Raw genomic sequence first — 15,065 nt, 5'->3', positions numbered from 1 at the left:
AACAGGTGTAGTAGACCTTACAGTGAAATGCTGAATACAACAGGTGTAGTAGACCATACAGTGAAATGCTGAATACAACAGGTGTAGTAGACCATACAGTGAAATGCTGAATACAACAGGTGTAGTAGACCATACAGTGAAATGCTGAATACAACAGGTGTAGTAGACCTACAGTGAAATGCTGAATACAACAGGTGTAGTAGACCATACAGTGAAATGCTGAATACAACAGGTGTAGTAGACCATACAGTGAAATGCTGAATACAACAGGTGTAGTAGACCATACAGTGAAATGCTGAATACAACAGGTGTAGTAGACCATACAGTGAAATGCTGAATACAACAGGTGTAGTAGACCATACAGTGAAATGCTGAATACAACAGGTGTAGTAGACCATACAGTGAAATGCTGAATACAACAGGTGTAGTAGACCATACAGTGAAATGCTGAATACAACAGGTGTAGTAGACCATACAGTGAAATGCTGAATACAACAGGTGTAGTAGACCTCACAGTGAAATGCTGAATACAACAGGTGTAGTAGACCATACAGTGAAATGCTGAATACAACAGGTGTAGTAGACCATACAGTGAAATGCTGAATACAACAGGTGTAGTAGACCATACAGTGAAATGCTGAGTAGACCATACAACAGGTGTAGTAGACCATACAGTGAAATGCTGAATACAACAGGTGTAGTAGACCATACAGTGAAATGCTGAATACAACAGGTGTAGTAGACCATACAGTGAAATGCTGAATACAACAGGTGTAGTAGACCACACAGTGAAATGCTGAATACAGTGAAATGACTGTGAAATACAATACAACAGGTGTAGTAGACCATACAGTGAAATGCTGAATACAACAGGTGTAGTAGACCATACAGTGAAATGCTGAATACAACAGGTGTAGTAGACCATACAGTGAAATGCTGAATACAACAGGTGTAGTAGACCATACAGTGAAATGCTGAATACAACAGGTGTAGTAGACCATACAGTGAAATGCTGAATACAACAGGTGTAGTAGACCATGAAGTGAAATGCTGAATACAACAGGTGTAGTAGACCATACAGTGAAATGCTGAATACAACAGGTGTAGTAGACCATACAGTGAAATGCTGAATACAACAGGTGTAGTAGACCATACAGTGAAATGCTGAATACAACAGGTGTAGTAGACCATACAGTGAAATGCTGAATACAACAGGTGTAGTAGACCATACAGTGAAATGCTGAATACAACAGGTGTAGTAGACCATACAGTGAAATGCTGAATGCTGAAATACTGAATACAGGTGTAGTAGACCATACAGTGAAATGCTGAATACAACAGGTGTAGTAGACCATACAGTGAAATGCTGAATACAACAGGTGTAGTAGACCATACAGTGAAATGCTGAATACAACAGGTGTAGTAGACCATACAGTGAAATGCTGAATACAACAGGTGTAGTAGACCATACAGTGAAATGCTGAATACAACAGGTGTAGTAGACCATACAGTGAAATGCTGAATACAACAGGTGTAGTAGACCTTACAGTGAAATGCTGAATACAACAGGTGTAGTAGACCTACAGTGAAATGCTGAATACAACAGGTGTAGTAGACCATACAGTGAAATGCTGAATACAACAGGTGTAGTAGACCATACAGTGAAATGCTGAATACAACAGGTGTAGTAGACCATACAGTGAAATGCTGAATACAACAGGTGTAGTAGACCATACAGTGAAATGCTGAATACAACAGGTGTAGTAGACCATACAGTGAAATGCTGAATACAACAGGTGTAGTAGACCATACAGTGAAATGCTGAATACAACAGGTGTAGTAGACCATACAGTGAAATGCTGAATACAACAGGTGTAGTAGACCAGGTGTACAGTGAAATGCTGAATACAACAGGTGTAGTAGACCTCACAGTGAAATGCTGAATACAACAGGTGTAGTAGACCATACAGTGAAATGCTGAATACAACAGGTGTAGTAGACCATACAGTGAAATGCTGAATACAACAGGTGTAGTAGACCATACAGTGAAATGCTGAATACAACAGGTGTAGTAGACCATACAGTGAAATGCTGAATACAACAGGTGTAGTAGACCTCACAGTGAAATGCTGAATACAACAGGTGTAGTAGACCTTACAGTGAAATGCTGAATACAACAGGTGTAGTAGACCATACAGTGAAATGCTGAATACAACAGGTGTAGTAGACCATACAGTGAAATGTGAAATGCTGAATACTGAATACAACAGGTGTAGTAGACCATACAGTGAAATGCTGAATACAACAGGTGTAGTAGACCTTACAGTGAAATGCTGAATACAACAGGTGTAGTAGACCATACAGTGAAATGCTGAATACAACAGGTGTAGTAGACCTCACAGTGAAATGCTGAATACAACAGGTGTAGTAGACCATACAGTGAAATGCTGAATACAACAGGTGTAGTAGACCATACAGTGAAATGCTGAATACAACAGGTGTAGTAGACCATACAGTGAAATGCTGAATACAACAGGTGTAGTAGACCATACAGTGAAATGCTGAATACAACAGGTGTAGTAGACCATACAGTGAAATGCTGAAATGCTGAAATACAACAGGTGTAGTAGACCATACAGTGAAATGCTGAATACAACAGGTGTAGTAGACCATACAGTGAAATGCTGAATACAACAGGTGTAGTAGACCATACAGTGAAATGCTGAATACAACAGGTGTAGTAGACCATACAGTGAAATGCTGAATACAACAGGTGTAGTAGACCATACAGTGAAATGCTGAATACAACAGGTGTAGTAGACCATACAGTGAAATGCTGAATACAACAGGTGTAGTAGACCTTACAGTGAAATGCTGAATACAACAGGTGTAGTAGACCTTACAGTGAAATGCTGAATACAACAGGTGTAGTAGACCATACAGTGAAATGCTGAATACAACAGGTGTAGTAGACCTCACAGTGAAATGCTGAATACAACAGGTGTAGTAGACCATACAGTGAAATGCTGAATACAACAGGTGTAGTAGACCTTACAGTGAAATGCTGAATACAACAGGTGTAGTAGACCTTACAGTGAAATGCTGAATACAACAGGTGTAGTAGACCATACAGTGAAATGCTGAATACAACAGGTGTAGTAGACCTTACAGTGAAATGCTGAATACAACAGGTGTAGTAGACCTTACAGTGAAATGCTGAATACAACAGGTGTAGTAGACCATACAGTGAAATGCTGAATACAACAGGTGTAGTAGACCATACAGTGAAATGCTGAATACAACAGGTGTAGTAGACCATACAGTGAAATGCTGAATACAACAGGTGTAGTAGACCTTACAGTGAAATGCTGAATACAACAGGTGTAGTAGACCATACAGTGAAATGCTGAATACAACAGGTGTAGTAGACCATACAGTGAAATGCTGAATACAACAGGTGTAGTAGACCTTACAGTGAAATGCTGAATACAACAGGTGTAGTAGACCATACAGTGAAATGCTGAATACAACAGGTGTAGTAGACCATACAGTGAAATGCTGAATACAACAGGTGTAGTAGACCATGATGAATACAACAGTGAAATGCTGAATACAACAGGTGTAGTAGACCATACAGTGAAATGCTGAATACAACAGGTGTAGTAGACCATACAGTGAAATGCTGAATACAACAGGTGTAGTAGACCATACAGTGAAATGCTGAATACAACAGGTGTAGTAGACCATACAGTGAAATGCTGAATACAACAGGTGTAGTAGACCATACAGTGAAATGCTGAATACAACAGGTGTAGTAGACCATACAGTGAAATGCTGAATACAACAGGTGTAGTAGACCATACAGTGAAATGCTGAATACAACAGGTGTAGTAGACCATACAGTGAAATGCTGAATACAACAGGTGTAGTAGACCATATACTGAATACAACAGGTGTAGTAGACCATACAGTGAAATGCTGAATACAACAGGTGTAGTAGACCATACAGTGAAATGCTGAATACAACAGGTGTAGTAGACCATACAGTGAAATGCTGAATACAACAGGTGTAGTAGACCATACAGTGAAATGCTGAATACAACAGGTGTAGTAGACCATACAGTGAAATGCTGAATACAACAGGTGTAGTAGACCATACAGTGAAATGCTGAATACAACAGGTGTAGTAGACCTCACAGTGAAATGCTGAATACAACAGGTGTAGTAGACCTTACAGTGAAATGCTGAATACAACAGGTGTAGTAGACCTTACAGTGAAATGCTGAATACAACAGGTGTAGTAGACCATACAGTGAAATGCTGAATACAACAGGTGTAGTAGACCTCACAGTGAAATGCTGAATACAACAGGTGTAGTAGACCTTACAGTGAAATGCTGAATACAACAGGTGTAGGTAGACCTTACAGTGAAATGCTGAATACAACAGGTGTAGTAGACCATACAGTGAAATGCTGAATACAACAGGTGTAGTAGACCTCACAGTGAAATGCTGAATACAACAGGTGTAGTAGACCTTACAGTGAAATGCTGAATACAACAGGTGTAGGTAGACCTTACAGTGAAATGCTGAATACAACAGGTGTAGTAGACCATACAGTGAAATGCTGAATACAACAGGTGTAGTAGACCATACAGTGAAATGCTGAATACAACAGGTGTAGTAGACCTCACAGTGAAATGCTGAATACAACAGGTGTAGTAGACCTTACAGTGAAATGCTGAATACAACAGGTGTAGTAGACCATACAGTGAAATGCTTGCTGAATACAACAGGTGTAGTAGACCTTACAGTGAAATGCTGAATACAACAGGTGTAGTAGACCTTACAGTGAAATGCTGAATACAACAGGTGTAGTAGACCTTACAGTGAAATGCTGAATACAACAGGTGTAGTAGACCTTACAGTGAAATGCTGAATACAACAGGTGTAGTAGACCTCACAGTGAAATGCTGAATACAACAGGTGTAGTAGACCTTACAGTGAAATGCTGAATACAACAGGTGTAGTAGACCTTACAGTGAAATGCTGAATACAACAGGTGTAGTAGACCTTACAGTGAAATGCTGAATACAACAGGTGTAGTAGACCTTACAGTGAAATGCTGAATACAACAGGTGTAGTAGACCTCACAGTGAAATGCTGAATACAACAGGTGTAGTAGACCTTACAGTGAAATGCTGAATACAACAGGTGTAGTAGACCTTACAGTGAAATGCTGAATACAACAGGTGTAGTAGACCTTACAGTGAAATGCTGAATACAACAGGTGTAGTAGACCTTACAGTGAAATGCTGAATACAACAGGTGTAGTAGACCTCACAGTGAAATGCTGAATACAACAGGTGTAGTAGACCTTACAGTGAAATGCTGAATACAACAGGTGTAGTAGACCTTACAGTGAAATGCTGAATACAACAGGTGTAGTAGACCTTACAGTGAAATGCTGAATACAACAGGTGTAGTAGACCTTACAGTGAAATGCTGAATACAACAGGTGTAGTAGACCTTACAGTGAAATGCTGAATACAACAGGTGTAGTAGACCTTACAGTGAAATGCTGAATACAACAGGTGTAGTAGACCTCACAGTGAAATGCTGAATACAACAGGTGTAGTAGACCTTACAGTGAAATGCTGAATACAACAGGTGTAGTAGACCTTACAGTGAAATGCTGAATACAACAGGTGTAGTAGACCTTACAGTGAAATGCTGAATACAACAGGTGTAGTAGACCTTACAGTGAAATGCTGAATACAACAGGTGTAGTAGACCTTACAGTGAAATGCTGAATACAACAGGTGTAGTAGACCTTACAGTGAAATGCTGAATACAACAGGTGTAGTAGACCTTACAGTGAAATGCTGAATACAACAGGTGTAGTAGACCTTACAGTGAAATGCTGAATACAACAGGTGTAGTAGACCTTACAGTGAAATGCTGAATACAACAGGTGTAGTAGACCTTACAGTGAAATGCTGAATACAACAGGTGTAGTAGACCTTACAGTGAAATGCTGAATACAACAGGTGTAGTAGACCTTACAGTGAAATGCTGAATACAACAGGTGTAGTAGACCTTACAGTGAAATGCTGAATACAACAGGTGTAGTAGACCTTACAGTGAAATGCTGAATACAACAGGTGTAGTAGACCTTACAGTGAAATGCTGAATACAACAGGTGTAGTAGACCTTACAGTGAAATGCTGAATACAACAGGTGTAGTAGACCTTACAGTGAAATGCTGAATACAACAGGTGTAGTAGACCTTACAGTGAAATGCTGAATACAACAGGTGTAGTAGACCTTACAGTGAAATGCTGAATACAACAGGTGTAGTAGACCTTACAGTGAAATGCTGAATACAACAGGTGTAGTAGACCTTACAGTGAAATGCTGAATACAACAGGTGTAGTAGACCTTACAGTGAAATGCTGAATACAACAGGTGTAGTAGACCTTACAGTGAAATGCTGAATACAACAGGTGTAGTAGACCTTACAGTGAAATGCTGAATACAACAGGTGTAGTAGACCTTACAGTGAAATGCTGAATACAACAGGTGTAGTAGACCTTACAGTGAAATGCTGAATACAACAGGTGTAGTAGACCTTACAGTGAAATGCTGAATACAACAGGTGTAGTAGACCTTACAGTGAAATGCTGAATACAACAGGTGTAGTAGACCTTACAGTGAAATGCTGAATACAACAGGTGTAGTAGACCTTACAGTGAAATGCTGAATACAACAGGTGTAGTAGACCTTACAGTGAAATGCTGAATACAACAGGTGTAGTAGACCTTACAGTGAAATGCTGAATACAACAGGTGTAGTAGACCTTACAGTGAAATGCTGAATACAACAGGTGTAGTAGACCTTACAGTGAAATGCTGAATACAACAGGTGTAGTAGACCTTACAGTGAAATGCTGAATACAACAGGTGTAGTAGACCTTACAGTGAAATGCTGAATACAACAGGTGTAGTAGACCTTACAGTGAAATGCTGAATACAACAGGTGTAGTAGACCTTACAGTGAAATGCTGAATACAACAGGTGTAGTAGACCTTACAGTGAAATGCTGAATACAACAGGTGTAGTAGACCTTACAGTGAAATGCTGAATACAACAGGTGTAGTAGACCTTACAGTGAAATGCTGAATACAACAGGTGTAGTAGACCTTACAGTGAAATGCTGAATACAACAGGTGTAGTAGACCTTACAGTGAAATGCTGAATACAACAGGTGTAGTAGACCTTACAGTGAAATGCTGAATACAACAGGTGTAGTAGACCTTACAGTGAAATGCTGAATACAACAGGTGTAGTAGACCTTACAGTGAAATGCTGAATACAACAGGTGTAGTAGACCTTACAGTGAAATGCTGAATACAACAGGTGTAGTAGACCTTACAGTGAAATGCTGAATACAACAGGTGTAGTAGACCTCACAGTGAAATGCTGAATACAACAGGTGTAGTAGACCTTACAGTGAAATGCTGAATACAACAGGTGTAGTAGACCTTACAGTGAAATGCTGAATACAACAGGTGTAGTAGACCTCACAGTGAAATGCTGAATACAACAGGTGTAGTAGACCTTACAGTGAAATGCTGAATACAACAGGTGTAGTAGACCTTACAGTGAAATGCTGAATACAACAGGTGTAGTAGACCTTACAGTGAAATGCTGAATACAACAGGTGTAGTAGACCTTACAGTGAAATGCTGAATACAACAGGTGTAGTAGACCTTACAGTGAAATGCTGAATACAACAGGTGTAGTAGACCTTACAGTGAAATGCTGAATACAACAGGTGTAGTAGACCTTACAGTGAAATGCTGAATACAACAGGTGTAGTAGACCTCACAGTGAAATGCTGAATACAACAGGTGTAGTAGACCTTACAGTGAAATGCTGAATACAACAGGTGTAGTAGACCTTACAGTGAAATGCTGAATACAACAGGTGTAGTAGACCTCACAGTGAAATGCTGAATACAACAGGTGTAGTAGACCTTACAGTGAAATGCTGAATACAACAGGTGTAGTAGACCTTACAGTGAAATGCTGAATACAACAGGTGTAGTAGACCTTACAGTGAAATGCTGAATACAACAGGTGTAGTAGACCTTACAGTGAAATGCTGAATACAACAGGTGTAGTAGACCTTACAGTGAAATGCTGAATACAACAGGTGTAGTAGACCTTACAGTGAAATGCTGAATACAACAGGTGTAGTAGACCTTACAGTGAAATGCTGAATACAACAGGTGTAGTAGACCTTACAGTGAAATGCTGAATACAACAGGTGTAGTAGACCTTACAGTGAAATGCTGAATACAACAGGTGTAGTAGACCTCACAGTGAAATGCTGAATACAACAGGTGTAGTAGACCTCACAGTGAAATGCTGAATACAACAGGTGTAGTAGACCTTACAGTGAAATGCTGAATACAACAGGTGTAGTAGACCTCACAGTGAAATGCTGAATACAACAGGTGTAGTAGACCTCACAGTGAAATGCTGAATACAACAGGTGTAGTAGACCTCACAGTGAAATGCTGAATACAACAGGTGTAGTAGACCTTACAGTGAAATGCTGAATACAACAGGTGTAGTAGACCTTACAGTGAAATGCTGAATACAACAGGTGTAGTAGACCTTACAGTGAAATGCTGAATACAACAGGTGTAGTAGACCTTACAGTGAAATGCTGAATACAACAGGTGTAGTAGACCTTACAGTGAAATGCTGAATACAACAGGTGTAGTAGACCTTACAGTGAAATGCTGAATACAACAGGTGTAGTAGACCTTACAGTGAAATGCTGAATACAACAGGTGTAGTAGACCTTACAGTGAAATGCTGAATACAACAGGTGTAGTAGACCTTACAGTGAAATGCTGAATACAACAGGTGTAGTAGACCTTACAGTGAAATGCTGAATACAACAGGTGTAGTAGACCTTACAGTGAAATGCTGAATACAACAGGTGTAGTAGACCTTACAGTGAAATGCTGAATACAACAGGTGTAGTAGACCTTACAGTGAAATGCTGAATACAACAGGTGTAGTAGACCTTACAGTGAAATGCTGAATACAACAGGTGTAGTAGACCTTACAGTGAAATGCTGAATACAACAGGTGTAGTAGACCTTACAGTGAAATGCTGAATACAACAGGTGTAGTAGACCTTACAGTGAAATGCTGAATACAACAGGTGTAGTAGACCTTACAGTGAAATGCTGAATACAACAGGTAGTAGACCATACAGTGAAATGCTGAATACAACAGGTGTAGTAGACCATACAGTGAAATGCTGAATACAACAGGTGTAGTAGACCATACAGTGAAATGCTGAATACAACAGGTGTAGTAGACCATACAGTGAAATGCTGAATACAACAGGTGTAGTAGACCATACAGTGAAATGCTGAATACAACAGGTGTAGTAGACCATACAGTGAAATGCTGAATACAACAGGTGTAGTAGACCATACAGTGAAATGCTGAATACAACAGGTGTAGTAGACCATACAGTGAAATGCTGAATACAACAGGTGTAGTAGACCATACAGTGAAATGCTGAATACAACAGGTGTAGTAGACCATACAGTGAAATGCTGAATACAACAGGTGTAGTAGACCATACAGTGAAATGCTGAATACAACAGGTGTAGTAGACCATACAGTGAAATGCTGAATACAACAGGTGTAGTAGACCATACAGTGAAATGCTGAATACAACAGGTGTAGTAGACCATACAGTGAAATGCTGAATACAACAGGTGTAGTAGACCATACAGTGAAATGCTGAATACAACAGGTGTAGTAGACCATACAGTGAAATGCTGAATACAACAGGTGTAGTAGACCTCACAGTGAAATGCTGAATACAACAGGTGTAGTAGACCTTACAGTGAAATGCTGAATACAACAGGTGTAGTAGACCTTACAGTGAAATGCTGAATACAACAGGTGTAGTAGACCATACAGTGAAATGCTGAATACAACAGGTGTAGTAGACCATACAGTGAAATGCTGAATACAACAGGTGTAGTAGACCTCACAGTGAAATGCTGAATACAACAGGTGTAGTAGACCTTACAGTGAAATGCTGAATACAACAGGTGTAGTAGACCATACAGTGAAATGCTGAATACAACAGGTGTAGTAGACCTCACAGTGAAATGCTGAATACAACAGGTGTAGTAGACCATACAGTGAAATGCTGAATACAACAGGTGTAGTAGACCATACAGTGAAATGCTGAATACAACAGGTGTAGTAGACCTTACAGTGAAATGCTGAATACAACAGGTGTAGTAGACCATACAGTGAAATGCTGAATACAACAGGTGTAGTAGACCATACAGTGAAATGCTGAATACAACAGGTGTAGTAGACCATACAGTGAAATGCTGAATACAACAGGTGTAGTAGACCATACAGTGAAATGCTGAATACAACAGGTGTAGTAGACCATACAGTGAAATGCTGAATACAACAGGTGTAGTAGACCATACAGTGAAATGCTGAATACAACAGGTGTAGTAGACCATACAGTGAAATGCTGAATACAACAGGTGTAGTAGACCATACAGTGAAATGCTGAATACAACAGGTGTAGTAGACCATACAGTGAAATGCTGAATACAACAGGTGTAGTAGACCATACAGTGAAATGCTGAATACAACAGGTGTAGTAGACCTTACAGTGAAATGCTGAATACAACAGGTGTAGTAGACCTCACAGTGAAATGCTGAATACAACAGGTGTAGTAGACCATACAGTGAAATGCTGAATACAACAGGTGTAGTAGACCTCACAGTGAAATGCTGAATACAACAGGTGTAGTAGACCTACAGTGAAATGCTGAATACAACAGGTGTAGTAGACCATACAGTGAAATGCTGAATACAACAGGTGTAGTAGACCATACAGTGAAATGCTGAATACAACAGGTGTAGTAGACCATACAGTGAAATGCTGACTACAACAGGTGTAGTAGACCATACAGTGAAATGCTGAATACAACAGGTGTAGTAGACCATACAGTGAAATGCTGACTACAACAGGTGTAGTAGACCATACAGTGAAATGCTGAATACAACAGGTGTAGTAGACCATACAGTGAAATGCTGAATACAACAGGTGTAGTAGACCATACAGTGAAATGCTGAATACAACAGGTGTAGTAGACCATACAGTGAAATGCTGAATACAACAGGTGTAGTAGACCATACAGTGAAATGCTGAATACAACAGGTGTAGTAGACCATACAGTGAAATGCTGAATACAACAGGTGTAGTAGACCTTACAGTGAAATGCTGAATACAACAGGTGTAGTAGACCATACAGTGAAATGCTGACTTACAACAGGTGTAGTAGACCATACAGTGAAATGCTGAATTACAACAGGTGTAGTAGACCATACAGTGAAATGCTGAATACAACAGGTGTAGTAGACCATACAGTGAAATGCTGACTTACAACAGGTGTAGTAGACCTTACAGTGAAATGCTGAATACAACAGGTGTAGTAGACCATACAGTGAAATGCTGACTTACAACAGGTGTAGTAGACCTGACAGTGAAATGCTGAATACAACAGGTGTAGTAGACCATACAGTGAAATGCTGACTTACAACAGGTGTAGTAGACCTGACAGTGAAATGCTGAATACAACAGGTGTAGTAGACCTTACAGTGAAATGCTGAATACAACAGGTGTAGTAGACCATACAGTGAAATGCTGACTTACAACAGGTGTAGTAGACCTTACAGTGAAATGCTGAATACAACAGGTGTAGTAGACCATACAGTGAAATGCTGAATACAACAGGTGTAGTAGACCTTACAGTGAAATGCTGAATACAACAGGTGTAGTAGACCATACAGTGAAATGCTGACTTACAACAGGTGTAGTAGACCATACAGTGAAATGCTGACTTACAACAGGTGTAGTAGACCATACAGTGAAATGCTGAATACAACAGGTGTAGTAGACCATACAGTGAAATGCTGACTTACAGGCCCTAACCAACAGTGTAAAACAATATGTTAGGTGAACAATAAGTGAAAACAATGTACTGAGCAAATGTCAAATGAGCTTTTTACCAAATTACCGTACGACAGACCACATATCCACCCTGCACACCCTCATTGACAAACAAACAAACCAAAACAAAGCCAAAGTCTTCTCATGCTTTGTTGATTTCAAAAAAAGCCTTTGACTCAATTTGCCATGGGGGTCTGCTATACAAATGGATGGAAAGGGATGTTGGGGGGAAAACATCCGACATAAAATCCATGTACACAAACAAACAAGTGTGCGGTTAAAATGTAAAAAAAAAAAAATAATTCTTCCCACAGGGCCGTGAGGTGAGACAGGGATGCAGCTTAAGCCCCACCCTCTTCAACATATATATCAATGATTTGGTGAGGGCACTAGAACAGCCTGCAGAACCCAGCCTCACCCTACTAGAATCTGAAAGTCAAATATCTACTCTTTGCTGATGATCTGCTGCTTCTGTCACCAACCAAAGAGGGCTCACAGCAGCACCTAGATCTTCTGCACAGATTCTGCCAGACCTGGGCCCTGACAGACAGACCTGGGCCCTGACAGACCTGGGCCCTGAGAGTAAATCTCAGTAAGACCAAAATAATGGTGTTCCAAAAAAGGTCAATTTGCCAGGACAACAAATACAAATTCCATCTAGACACCGTTGCTCTAGAGCACAAAAAAATATATACATACCACTGCTTAAACATCAGCTCCACGGGTAACTTCCACAAAGCTGTGAACGATCTGAGAGACAAGACAAGAAGGGCCTTCTAGGCCATCAGAAGGAACATCACATTCGACATTCCAATTAGGATCTGGATAAAAATACTATAATCAGTTATAGAGCCCATTGTCCTTTATGGTTGTGAGGTCTGGGGTCCGCTCACCAACCAAGAATTCACAAAATGGGACAAACACCAAATTGAGACTCTGTATGCAGAATTCTGCAAAAATATCCTCCATGTACAACGTAGAACACCAGATAATGTAGAGTAGAATTAGGCCGATACCCACTAATTATCAAAATCCAGAAAAGAGCTGTTAAAATCGACAACCACCTAAAAGGCTGCGATTCCCAAACCTTCCATAACAAAGCCATCACCTACAGAGAGATGATCCTGGAGAAGAGTCCCTTAAGCAAGCTGGTCCTGGGGCTCTGTTCACAAACACAAACACACCCCACAGAGCCCCAGGACAGCAGCACAATTAGACCCAACCAAATCATGAGAAAACGACAACATAATTAGTTGACACATTGGAAAGAATTAACAAAAAACGGAGCAAACTAGAATGCTATTTGGCCCTAAACAGAGAGTACACAGTGGCAGAATACCTGACCACTGTGACTGACCCAAACTTAAGGAAAGCTTTGACTATGTACAGACTCAGTGAGCATAGCCTTGCTATTGAGAAAGGCTGCTGTAGGCAGACATGGCTCTCAAGAGAAGACAGGCTGTGTGCACACTGCCCACAAAATGAGGTGGAAACTGAGCTGCACTTCCTAACCTCCTGCCAAATGTATATATATACATGCACAATATGACATTTGAAATGTCTTTATTATTTTGGAAATTTTGTGAGTGTAATGTTTACTGTTAATTTGTTTATTTCACTTTTGTACTTTATCTACTTCACTTGCTTTGGCAAAGTTAACATATGTGTCCCATGCCAATAAAGTCCTCAAATTGAATTTAATTGAATTGCAGAGCGAGACTGAGGTAGAGAGATGCTGAGAGAGAGAGAGCCGGAGGTAGAGAGATGCAGAGAGAGAGAGAGACAGAGGGAGGGAGATGCAGAGAGAGAGAGATGCTGAGAGAGAGAGAGAGAGAGACGGAGGTAGAGAGATGCAGAGAGAGAGAGAGAGAGACGGAGGTAGAGAGATGCAGAGAGAGAGAGACGGAGGAGGGAGATGCAGAGAGAGAGAGAGATGCTGGAGAGAGATTAATAGTGAGAGAGAGAGAGGTCAGGTTCAGATCAGCTCCTGCATTTTTCAGCATTTTCTTTAAAAAAGATAGATTAAGAGTCAGATAAACTTAGATTTTTGTCTGGAACACATACTGGATTTTACCCTCTACAACATAACCCCTACTTCAAATCAAAACTTAAAACCTACAACCTGATTTTGGACGGAATTACGGAATCACCTGGAAGGTTCACAACTACCAAGGATTTTTACTCTATACAGCAAATTCTCTGGAAAACAACAGAAACCTGAAAACACCATCCAACCTGGAACTGAGTGAGTAATGCTTAGGCTGAAACTATATCTTATTTCCAAAAGCCAAGAAGAAAAATACACAACATTACTTTATAAGGACTGAATTCTAACATAATTCTGCCAAGCTTGATACAGCTTCAACTAGCACTGACGTGTCAAGTGAGAGGTGTCAAAGCCCATTAGCCCAACAATGGCAGGAGAGTCACACAGTCTACCCCAACCAAATGGAGAGGCCTTAGAAGCTCCCTCCCGCTGTTCAGAGGCAATTAAAATACAGTACCCTGTGCATGTAAAGAATGAGAAGTCAAGAAAAGATTACAAAATGAAGCTCCTTATGGAAAATCAAGAGACACTTTTTGCTGACTATTACAAAAATGGGAACATCAGCAACCTTATCTTCCACACAAACCATCCCCGGGCATGGCACAGTGCTATATTAGCACACTACCCCTCTGTTACGAGCGGGGATTACCGAGGGGTGGAAACTCAGAATACTTGATAACGAGGACTCTGAGTCATGTAATATAAATATCTATAAGTCCGGAACAGTGATCGTACAAAGTAACCACAAACAGCTTCAGCTGGACTTTCACCTAATCAAAGAATTAGCCCAACAGGAGAAGCTCTCCCTTGATAAAGATACCCCCACCCCGAGCGGGTCAAACCAGAGCTCTTCATTATGTAACACCACAGACGAGCAACCCCCAGCGGAGAGTCAACCTCCCAGCACGGACTACCACTCCCTCATTGAAATGAAGG

The 15,065-nt window shown here is 40.4% G+C and overlaps 1 protein-coding gene across 4 annotated transcripts in view; it reads left to right on the top strand.

The window, feature by feature from the left end:
- LOC118376224 (cell adhesion molecule 3-like) overlaps nt 1-15,065 on the top strand; it is a 218,397-nt gene that overhangs the window by 20,217 nt on the left and 183,115 nt on the right. The gene's annotated exons all lie outside the window — the stretch shown is intronic.

The sequence above is a fragment of the Oncorhynchus keta genome, chromosome 23, assembly GCF_023373465.1.
Source record: "Oncorhynchus keta strain PuntledgeMale-10-30-2019 chromosome 23, Oket_V2, whole genome shotgun sequence".
Taxonomy (NCBI): Eukaryota; Metazoa; Chordata; class Actinopteri; order Salmoniformes; family Salmonidae; genus Oncorhynchus; species Oncorhynchus keta.
The sequence above is the reverse complement of the archived record's forward strand: the minus strand, read 5'-3'. Positions and strand labels throughout refer to the sequence as shown.